Here is a 9037-nt window from a genome sequence, read left to right as displayed (position 1 = left end):
TCTTTATTCACATTAGGTAATTTACATTTTTCTTAATGGCATATTTTGTCTTCATCTGCAAGCAAGCAGTGTGGTTTATTGAGATTTCATTGGCAGAGTTAACTGAAGACCACCAGATTGCACAGATTGATATGAGCAGTAACATAGTTCAGTAATCATCACGATGTGTACAATCCAGTCTTGCTCTGTTTGTCGATAAGCAATATGGCAGTAAGGTTGGTGAGTCCAGAATTACGAGTACGAATTGCTTTTCCCCATTGTGAAAGGTGATGGTGATCGGTAGCTGTATTTTAGTTTCATAACTGAGAATCTTGCTCAAATATGGCAACAAGAAATAGCAACTGTGCTGCTAGTAGCATCCGTGGCGATGAAGACGAGAACTTAAAAAGGCTAGTGGTTATAATAGATACTTCCACAGGTGATGAATGGAATGAGTGGATAAACGGGGCTTAAGGCATGCTGCAGATGTTTGTAATGATGAGAGGATTGCTTGTACATTTCTATTCAAAAAACTCAGAACCATGTAAGATTTTGTTAATTTTGTTATATTTATTTTTTAATACTTTTTTTATCGATCTTGATGAAGCAATCAAACGAAATTCGATGACCTTGAAAACAGATTTTAAAAAGAGGCAAGACGAAACATTAGTCGTCATTTAGTCCCTTGGCAATCTGTGTTGTCTTCGTTTCCCAAAAGATGGCACAGCTAAATTGTATGTAGATTACCGAATATAACTAGAGCAACGTGCATAAGCTTGGCCCACAATCGATTAAACTTTTAAAGCCTTGGCTGGATCAAAAGTATTTTCAACAATTGACCTGGTTAGTGGATATTGGCAAATACGAATGGACATTCATGATAAGGAAAATACTGCGTTCTTTACACAATGTGGTCTTTATCAGTTATATAGTATACAACTTGACCTTACTTCAGATGTGCACCTTTAAAAACAACTGATAGCTCTGCTCGGTCGTTTTCATTTCCTGGACTATTGAGGTAAATTGTAAATATAAAGAGGCGATACCATTTTTTGTACGTTTTATATAATTGGTAATTCATTCATGGCACTTTCAGAAGCTGGTGTTGTCTAGTCTGGAAAAATTCTTTTTATATTATTACGTATATTTGATTTAATTTATATTTGATTTAATTTAATTGTTAGTTTGTTAGTTTTACATTTTTTTAAAATTCCATTACATGCTATTGTAATGTAACTTTATTTACTAGATTTGACGTTGCCCAGAAATTTAATTTAGTTCTGTTTGACCTGATTTTTTTTATATAAACAACTAATAATAGAAACACTGTATCTAGTTTCTGACTTTGATTTAGAACCTGTGATAGTTTTAGTAAACAATTTTTTAAAACATTTTTTAATTCTTTCTCAGAGTAAGAATTATTATGTTAAGTCAAGGTCATACCTGGACGACGTAATATTTATCATGCAAGAAACTAGTATTTCTAGAAAACTGACCCCCATCCGGGAATCTGTTTTGCGTCTTAAGTTAGCCTTATACCTAATGCTTTGTATAGAAATACTCAGTGGGCTTTAAACTTTTGACACGTTAAGTTGTGTTGTTGTGACCATTTGGGCTGATATTTTAGTTTCTTCAAATTACTAAATTTCAAGTGATTGCTTTCCCTGGAAATACTGGTGCTCTAAATTAATTCTTGGACAAGGACATTTATCGAAATTTATACAGAATTTTAAAAAATCTGAAAAAATATCTTTTTTTCTGATTCAACAAGAGACTGTTGACACTGCAGCGCCTTGCAGGTTACAACAGACGTCATAGTCTTCCATTTTGGATTTCATCGGGATTCGAACTCAGTTTCATTTAGGACTTTTTATTACTAGGGCTTCTATTTTTTAATTCCTGGATTACTTTTGGATTTGATTCGTAAAACCGTACGTTATTTTTTTCTCATTTTTCACTTAATATTCTAGGGAAATAAGTTACTTGTTAAATTTTACACAGCTTGTTGTCTTCACTTTTTTCCTGTTACTTTTTGTAAGAGCCTAGACTCATGACACCATATTTTAATAACTGCTAAAGGTAGTGTACCTTATACTATTCAGGCTGATCTTTTGATTACAAGGGAGCAGTCATTTTAGTTAGCTAAGTGATTAGATCATGTACAGTTACCACAAGTGCAATATCCAAAGAAATTTCAGCCACAGTATATGAAAGTAACATAGAGGTATACCAACATTCTCTTCATTGTGCATGTTGCAAATGTAAACAACTTCACCTTACACCCGCCACTCTTTTAGAAGTTCATAATATCTTTAGAGCACTTCCATAATTTCACCCAAACCAAAATCTAATACAACAATATACTTGATTTCTGCCCAGATGTTATCTCAGGAATAAATATTTTTTTTCCGGTAAACAATATTTTATGCTCCTCTACCTGACCTGTCACAATTAACATTTGATAAAAATTTTTTATTACCTAATGGGAAATTTCATTCTGGAAGATTCCGAATGTTTACAAGATAAAATCTGTTACTAATATTATAATATAGAATATGGTAAACACAATGTCCTTCACTCAGATCAAGATAAATATATTTACTTCTATTGATAATGATCCTGATATTAAACCCATTCACAATAAAATAAAATGTTAACTACGTATTAGTTGCTTAAAGAATAAACAAATCAATCATTTTGGTCTGGTGGACCAAAAAACTTGATTCTGGACAAGGTCAGCTACAAAATACAATTTTACATAACCCGTAGTATATAATAAAAACTAACAAACAATGCAAATTAAATATTCATAACATAATGGCGTAATATGGCTAGTAAAAACAGTGACCTTAATCCAGTAAATATGCTACCGACGATGGATCCACAGTCGTACGTGATAAAGAACCGGCAGTTCAAGATGCAGATAGTGGACCAACCCAAACACACAACCAGCAACTGTGATCATAGTACTGCATGAAAATATTCTTTAGTATGTCTGGTACTACCTAAATTTGCTTTTTTGGTTTTCTCTAAAATATGTTGACTACGTGAAAATGTATTATCTCTGGTATCTCATATACATTTTTTCTTCGACTCCACAAACTCTGTTGGTCCCATGTTTTCATGCAGACAATAATTCAGTTCATTCAGTATCGATTCCCGTTTTTCATGCCTTTGCTCTTCTCAGGGTGGAAACAAGGTAGCCAGTCCCTATATCATCTCTGCATTGCACATGTCATTCCTCAGAACCTTACAATGTGCCATATCAAACACTGTTCTGAAAATTTGTATGTGTCTTTATTGTTCAAATCCACTAAATCGTTTATATACGAAACTAAAAGGACTGGGAATAAGACTGCCCCCTGTGGAATTCCATTAGTTAGCCATTACAAATTTGATTCCTATCCAATTACATTAACTTTTATTTCCAAGAGAAAAGATATTGTCCACTCACTTACATGACGCTCAGTTCTGTACATCTTCAATTTATCAAACTTATGCAGGTGCGTAACTATTGTCAAATGCATTCATGAAATCTCAGTACTTAGCATGAACACGTCCTCTTGCCTAGAATTTGTACCACCTGTAGCATAGTTGATCCCTCGATTATAAGTCCAAACTACTTCTTACTGAACAGTTTGTGATGGTCCATATGTTTTATGGTGGCATCCCTTATAGTAGATTTCAAAACTTTACATATAATACATGATACGCAGACATGTGCTAGTTCCCTGTAACTTTCATATCACATATTTAATATTGCTTTAATTTGTACGGACTTCCAATAATCTGGTAATGGCTCCATTGCTAGTGAAGTTCTGAGAATAATGGCTGTTGAATGAACATTATGTTAACAAATCTAACAACATGATTTTTAAGCTTTTACTTCATGTGACTTGTATAATGTAAAACTAACATAACGTAAGAGGTAATAGTGTAACAAGAATGCATTAATAAAAGCAAGTAGGTACGGTGTTTGTCATTGTATAGCGCTAGTCCATAATGTAACATGAATGCATTAATAAAAACGAATAGGTACGTTGTTTGTTCTTGTATAGCACGAGATGTAATATGAATGCGATGATGAAATCGAATAAGTACAGTGTTTGTCCTTATATAGCGCGAGTCCACAGTTTAACATGGGGGTTTGGGAGGGCAATGCTGGTAAACATGGGTTATTATTGATTAATAGTCATAAAAACCTACATGCCATAAAATTATGACATATTTATATTAAGTGAAAGTAAACACTTTCCTAGTGGCCAACAAAGCGTTAGGGAACGCCCTGAACCAGCGACCTTTCATCGCCGCATTTTCATGTTATCTGACATTAAATGAAGATATAATAATTTTTGCTCCAAAATATAACTTTTTTCCTACAAATAAAAGAAACAGACTGCTTATTGAAGATAACAACGTTTGCCAGCCCGTTTCCATTCAGGCAAAAATTATAAATTGGGTAAATCTGTTGAAATTTGCCTACATGTGGTGTCTTTTCACCAATTGCAAATACACGTTACCAATGAAACTCTGACTATCTTTGAAAGATAATTTATATGAAGACCGTACAATGGGATTCGATCTATTTTAGAACTTTGTCTCTAACGATATTTGGCTTATGTTAGAAAAATATAAGCAGGTTCTATAATTTGAGGAGGGGTGTGCTGCGGTGTTAAGGTGTTAGTTATGTCCATTTTTGTGAAATATTGTTATCTCCCCTAGATACGTGTAGGGGAAGAGCTACTTAACGCTGAAGATAACCATTATTTTCCCAATGTATGTGTCCTGCCATTGTCAGAGATCACAAGCTGTGACACAGACTTCAACTTTTCGAACCCTTGATTCTGATCTGTCTTTGGCGCTGTTTGCTTTAGCTACCACCGGCTGTCAGTCGATTGTTGGTTTGTCGAAATTCGAATGGGCAGGTCGTCAGTCTCGTTACGAGCAACGTGTAATCCATTACATAATGACACCTGTTATGCCAAGATTGTTTATGAGGACATTACTGACCTTTTTGTTAGAAACCTGGACAGTTGGCACAATATGGCATGTATAAATTAAATGTTTACGAATTTCATTGTGTTTTTATCAAAACTTCGTGAAATGTCCACCATCAGTCGAAACTATGTATCTCTAATAAAGAAACATTTTTCCTTTACACTTATTCGATCACTGCCATTTCATCCCTGCCCGTATTGGTTCCAGTCTCGGGCTTACTTTATGTGATTAAAATGAACAGAGAGAGAGAGAGAGATGTCACCGACTATATATTCTAACAAGACAAGTTATATCCATACTACTCCCTTGCCCACCCCCGTCTCTGTCTCTCTGTCTCTCCATTTTCAGATCACATCAAAGTAACCGCGCAGCACACAAAAAAGAATACAACACATTGATTGCAAGTGACGCCTTTAATTATATTTATAAAAAAGATTTATTTGTTTTACAACATATAATCTTATAGTATCTTATACCTCCTTTTCTCGTAATGTTGACATTTTTATCTAGTTATATAAGGTATCATATTACAAGAGGCTTTGTACTGGGTCCCCTTCTCTTGGTTGCATTTATCAATGACCTTCCACTCTGTACTCAACATACAAATGCTGACATGTTTGCAATTGATGCAACAATTTCTTTATCAAAGAGCACTGTCTATACCCTGGAATGCAAATTAAGTTCAGACGTTACATTAATTGAGGAGTAGCCACAACAAAATAAGATTGTAATAAGTGAATCTAACACTAAACGCATACATCTGCGAACCTCGAAAAAACTTTCAAAGTTAAAGAAGAAAGATATATCACTGTATATTTATAATAAGATAGGTGAAAATTTAAACCATGAGAAGGTATTAGGAGTTATCAGTGACAGAAATCTAAAGTAGGAAAAACAAATAGACAATGTCTGTAGGTATCTCACGTCTAAAATTTCATTGCTTAGTAGAGAAAATCTGACAAAGGATTCCAGAATTCTTTGCTATAATGCTTATATACTTTCAACGATGGACTATATTCAAGAATATGGGGAAATCTTACTAGTCCGGATAAAACGAGTTTCTGTGTTGATTAGTAATGCATCATCATCAGACATATTCACAGAATAAAAATGGCTAATAATGGACGAGATAACAAAATTTATGAAAGCAGTTCTGGTTTTTAAATGTATCAAAGGAGATGTTCCAAAAGTACATGACTAAGTCGTTCCTGAAAACGTCTTCCCCCGTGATCTGTGATTGAACTTTAACAATTGAGAATTACAAAACCTTTCATTGAACAATTCAATGGAAGTCTGAAGCATTCAATGACTAAAACATGGAACTCACTTCCTACTCATATTCGATCCGCTGATTCAGTTATTTTTTTTAAAATGTACATGCAATACTTCAAATCTACATATTTACAAACTAGAAAAATAGAAGTTTGAGTTCTGGGATTTATCGCAGTATTAATTTTCAAATTTAACAATTGCTTGTCTTGCATCTTTTATATTAGCATATTTATAAAAGTATGTAAAAATGTCTTGTATATATAAATTCAATATATGAACATCTATCTACTTTTGTACCCAATGTTGCTTTATGACGTATGATACTGGTGTAAACTTTACTTCATGCGACATTTTTTAAGAATAGCCTAAATCAGGGTATCAAAGTCAAAGCAATCCAAGTCCCACACGTAGATTAGTACATTGTCCTGAGGGTTGCATCACTGAAAAAATTGTGTTATTAATTATTTTACAAATTCTGGGTGTCGTTGCTTTCAGCAGGAATTAACTCCATAACGCCGTTTATTTGAGACCCCTGGCTTGAAGGTATACTAAAACAGAAGTGACCATTAACTGCACGGTATACATGAAGATCTTGCTGAAAGTCCGTTTCAAAAAGTAGTTCCTGGACATATGAAAGAAAAATTTATATATGCAGCTAAATCTTTCTACTTTCAAAATTTATTTTAGAACTTATTTGTAGAAATGATTACTTGTAAATAGCTATTTTCATGAGAGAGAAAACTTTGCATGAATATCTATCTATCTATCTACCTAGCCACCCACCCACCCACCCACCCACCCACCCATCCATCCATCCATCCATATATATATATATATATATATATATATATATATATATATATATATATATATATAAAGCGCTCTGTGTGTGAATATATATATATATATATATATATATATATATATATATATATATATATATATATATATATATATATTGTAATAAATTTGGAGTATGCGCATGCGCATTTGGTTATATAATAATAATAATAATAATAATAATAATAATGACTTTGTATAGCGCATAATCTTTAGAAGCTCTAAGCGCTTAACAACATTAGACAACACATAAAAACATATATAATGATATGATTACAAAAACAAACACCATGAAATTAGAAAACATAAAAAACATGCTGAGAATATTTAAGGTAGGAAACATTATTAGGTCTTTAGTTTGTTCTTGCAGTCGAAATAAATGAGTTTTGAGAGCACTCTTGAATGGTATCACTGTGTCTTTGTGTCTAAGTTCAGTGAGCAATTTATTCCACGTTGCTGGGCCTGGTATGCAGAAGAACGCTGTCCATATGACTTTGTTTTCATAGTGGGAATAATGAGTATACGATTGTCAGAAGAGGAGCATAAGTATTTTGCTGCTGTGAACACATGGGTGAGGTCGGATAGGTATGTTGGACTAGAGTTCGTCAATGAAACGTAGCACAGAGAACAAATTTTGTGTTTGATTCTGGATCGAATGGATAGGCAGTGTAGGGTACAGAGCAGCAGGAAGGTGTGCTCTTATCGTGGTACTCTAAGTATGGTCCTAGCAGCTGTGTTTTTGAACTTTATGAAGTTTTTGGAGTAGATATTGAGATGAACCAGACAGAATTGAGTTACAATAGTCCAGTCTTGAAAGTACTATTGAACACACAAGTGTTTTAGTGACATCAACTGAAAGATATTTGCGAATGGAGCTGATGCGTCTCAGCCCAAGATATTCAGCCTTGCATATGTTCATGACATGTTGGTGCAGTGTGAGAGTATTGTCCAGAGCAACACCTAGGTTTCGTACTGATTGTGTGAATTTAATGTTGGTGTTGCTGATATTTATTGTTTGAGGTAAAGGATGTGAATGAGAAACTTTTTGTGTTGTGATCAGAATGGCCTCAGTTTTATCATCATTCATCTGCAGCCTATTACATGTCATCCATGATTTCACATCAGAAATGCACCCCTCATCACCCTGGATGGTAGCATCAGCTTCAGTTGGGTGGCTAGATTTGTATATTTGGGTGTCATCAGCGTACAATTGGTGAGACACTGGATGATGATCTATGACACTTGAGAGCGGCTGAGTGTATAGAATGAAGAGAACATGTCCAAGAACAGACCCCTGTGGAACACCACAACATAGATCAACTGGGCTGGGGTGTATTCCATTTGCAGATACAATTTGTGTCCTGTTGACCAAGTAGGACTTGAACCAAAGTAGGGCTGTATCATGAATGCCAAATACATGATGCAGACGGGGAAGTAATATATCATGGTCTATTGCGTCAAATGCTGCAGACAAATCAAGGAGGGTGAGGATTATAACCAGACAGAATGTTATTAACTAATTTTAGTAGAGGAGTTTCAATATTGTGGCAAAGGCGATATGCAGATTGCACATTGCTAAAAAGACTGTTTGAATTCAGATGAGATACAAGCTGGAATAGAACAACCTTTTCTAAGATTTTTTATATGAATGGGAGATTAGAAACAGGGCGGTAGTTCTTTAAATCGTTATGGTCTAGTGTTGGTTTCTTCAGCAAAGGCTTTACAATGCCAGTTTTGAAAAATGATGGAAATTCTCCTGATGAGAGAGAGAGGTATTAATAACATCAATTAGTGAAGGCAATACTGGATCTAAGCACTCAAGCAGCAGTGATGTTGAAATTGGATCAAGTTCACATGACTTCGGTGCACTCTTCGGCACGATTGTACGTACGAAATCCATAGAGACAGGTTCAAATGCTGCTAGTGGTTGCCGCTCAGATTCTGTATC

The sequence above is a fragment of the Sinohyriopsis cumingii genome, chromosome 2 (genome assembly GCF_028554795.1).
Source record: "Sinohyriopsis cumingii isolate HCF-2022 chromosome 2, ASM2855479v2, whole genome shotgun sequence".
In the NCBI taxonomy this organism is placed as follows: domain Eukaryota; kingdom Metazoa; phylum Mollusca; class Bivalvia; order Unionida; family Unionidae; genus Sinohyriopsis; species Sinohyriopsis cumingii.
Note: the sequence above shows the minus strand (reverse complement) of the source record.